At 30.1% G+C, this 3,255-nt stretch overlaps 1 long non-coding RNA gene across 2 annotated transcripts in view; it reads left to right on the forward strand.

Moving 5' to 3' along the window:
- The first annotated feature begins 100 nt into the window (after nt 1-100).
- Nucleotides 101-3,255, forward strand: part of LOC108742764 — a 6,810-nt gene continuing 3,655 nt past the window's right edge. Inside the window, exons 1-3 of one of the 2 annotated variants that reach the window (XR_003231693.1) lie at nt 101-808; nt 945-1,113; nt 1,335-1,559. This is a non-coding gene — a long non-coding RNA (uncharacterized LOC108742764). The remainder of the gene's footprint in view (nt 809-944; nt 1,114-1,334; nt 1,560-3,255) is intronic. The other variant, XR_003231692.1, reaches the window with a different exon arrangement.

A 3,255-nucleotide genomic window follows, 5' to 3' on the forward strand; every position in this document is an offset into this window, starting at 1 on the left:
AAAGTTGCTTATAGTTAAAAATGCGGAAAAAAAAACTGTTAGCTTTATTTGTGAAAATTGTGATGAGAGTATAAAACTATAATAAAGTAATAATAATGGTCAAGAAGATAGATGCTTCTTAATCAAAAACAGAGATTCATTAGGAAGCAAAGTAATGTATCCCTTTTTTCTCTCTTTCTTTATGCTTTTACTGTCTCTCTCGCTCTTGTAATCAGTTATTTTTGGAATTGCGATCAGGCGATGAAGCAAAAACGCACATAAATTCAATTCTGTAAAACGGGGATGAAACTAGTTACGCGATTGGTTAAATTACGCAACTTTTGTCAACAGTATAAATTAAGTTGATAAAGTTGTTCAAGGTATGTCTTGAAGTAGATGCCACGTCGCCATTTTATTATTTTGTTTTTTATTACGTGTTTTTGTTTTATTTTATGTTTCATTTATTTAATACGAGTGTTTAATTCTTTTTTTATTCACACAAAGGAATAGATAAGGACTAAGTACTTAAAATTTTTCGCGTAACAGATGAATTTTGTGCATCTACATTGCATCTTGTCTTGAAAGGCAAACCACGCCAGACAACCATTTTAAAATTTGCTTTTTTATGTGTTTTTATTCAATTTCATTATATATTTACTTCATACAATAATTGTTAAATCGTTATTTCTCTATTTTTACAGATTGAAGATAAACAAGTGTAGAGATAGAAGTTCATTTTGGTGCTGCTGAAATAACATACCTGGTCTCTCTTATGGTGTTTTATCTGTTAACTTTTCATCTTGGAGGCTTTTGTAGTTGATTAATTAAGGTGAGCATACATGCTATATTATATATGTAGCAGAAAAAAGAGTTCGGCATTACTTTAACGATGTATTATGCATGTTATTTACCAGGAAGGCTAAATTAATTATATCTGGATACTTTTTCATAAGATTTCATTTTAGAAACGTTTGAAGGACTCCAGATGCCATTAAATTATAGAGCATTGGCTGTGTTAGTCGATAATTGCTCCAGAACGTAGCCGTACCTATGGCCCTAAAAAAAGCATGAAAATGCCATTTTTCTATTGAGAATGGAGCTGTTGCTGAAAAAAGGATTTATGACAATGAACTGGTATGAAACAGTATCAATTAAAAATAGTAAATGGGGTCCCAGAAACATTAATTTCTTAGACATTTGTAACTTGCCTAAATAGACAACTTTTAAACAATGTTTTAGAAATGGCAGATGTAGAACAGCAGAATTAATATGGAATTGATCTTTCAGTGTGAATGTTATTGACTTTCTTGCTTTAAAAATGGTAATTAATTACTTTTTCTTGTCTGTTTCTATAGATGGTTCATTAAATGAGAAGGAATTAATTTTGGTGCCACTCAAACAATCGACGCTTTTGATGTCTTCACCTTGCAACATTATGTAGTTAATTTTGGCCCTGAGAATGGGAGGTAATTGGAAATTATTTACGTGAGAGCCACTCAAACAACAAATCATCCCTTCTAGATTTCGTTTGCTCATCATACTGGTAGACTTTAGAACGCTACTTTCTATAGTTAATTAAGGTGAGAATACATTACATAATTAATATTAATTCTCTTTATTACACTTTAGTAATGTGGTGTCAATTTAGTTAACAAAAGATCCCCTCGAGCATCTATCAAATTTTTTGAAAAGGGCTGGGTGGCGTTTATAGCTCCGCTACGTTTTGTTGATTTTGCCATAAAAATTCATAGAGAACATCGATTTGCGCTTCCAACCCCCAATTTAAAAACGTTTTTATTTATTGATTATTAATATTGAAACTCTGATTTTGAAAACCGAGTCTTAATAAGTAAAAGAATTCAGAACTGCTACTGCAGCCTTACGCTCAAATACTTTGCAGTGAAGTGGGTTGCCTATATGAGGGACGAGAAATCGTTAACGGTATTAAAAAAAAGGTCTGGCAAATAAATAGAGAAATAACTTAGTATGTTGAACAGTAAAAACGATCGAGAAATTAAATATTCCAGTGGTGTAGCGTACCAAATTATATTTAAGAAGGATTGAAGAATTGATTGCAATTTAGCAAAATGGGTTCGAAAATATAGGCGCTTCTCTGCATGTCAAAAAATTTGCACACCTTAAAATACTTCTGTTTAGCCTCGGCAACAATTTGAAAATTTGCAATTTTATTCACGCAGCGTAAATTGTTATTATTATTATACAAAAACTATAAATCCGTTATAACTGAAATTTAGTGTGGCTATTTACCATAATAAAAAGTTTTCTTTGGCCAAGTATGAACTCTAATTTTCAATATATGTATATGAAAAAAAACCGCAAGTTAACGTATTGTTTTTTTGTAATTTTTTACATTTTTGCAATATAATAATAATAATATTAATATTGATAATAATGACAAGAACTAATCGATTAAAAGTCAAAACACTACAACACCTGTGGCCTACAATGAGTAGAAATTTATTTCTAATTTAATTTTTTAAATAGAGCGAAAAAAAAAACAAAGATAGTGTTATAAAATGTGCATGATTTGTCCATTTATTACAAAAAAATTTTCAAAAAACGGCGTGAACTCGCGGGTGCCATTTTATCTGAACACTCTCTTATAATATTTCATTTTACAGGAGTATAAAAACTGATTGTTATGAAACATTGGTTTCTCTTTCACTGTGCAAAGTGGTACTACCTACAGCCCTGAGTAAAGCATGAAGCATTGGGAACGAAAACAATGTTCTATTGTTAAAGGAAGAATTTATAACATAAATTGGTAAGTAAAAATTAAAAATAATAGATGGGGTCTTAAAAAACATCAATTTTTTAGGCATTTGCAACCTATTTTCAATAGACAGATTTTAAACTATGTTTCGGAAATTTCAAAAGCAGAAAAACAGAATTAATGTGTAACTGTCATTTCCGGCAGTATGAATGTTAGCTTAATACTACTAATAATAATAGATTTATTCTATTTGTTTTTTTTTTAACAAAATTACTATATGTATATTATGACTTATTTGAGTCTGAAGAAAGGTGATAAGGGTTAAATATCCTAGATGTTTATTTCGCTTATGAATGAATGGTACATTGTGTATTTATTATTTTTGCAGTCACTTTTAAAATATTATTAATTAAAAGTATTTAATGATTTTCCTGTTCGTTTCTATAGATTGGCTAACCCGAGAAAGATTGGGAAGTTAATTTTGACCCTAGCAATGACAAGATGGGATGTCTGACCTGGTATCCTTTCTCAATTTGGTTTGC

Source organism: Agrilus planipennis, unplaced genomic scaffold (genome assembly GCF_000699045.2).
Source record: "Agrilus planipennis isolate EAB-ADULT unplaced genomic scaffold, Apla_2.0 scaffold368, whole genome shotgun sequence".
Taxonomy (NCBI): Eukaryota; Metazoa; Arthropoda; class Insecta; order Coleoptera; family Buprestidae; genus Agrilus; species Agrilus planipennis.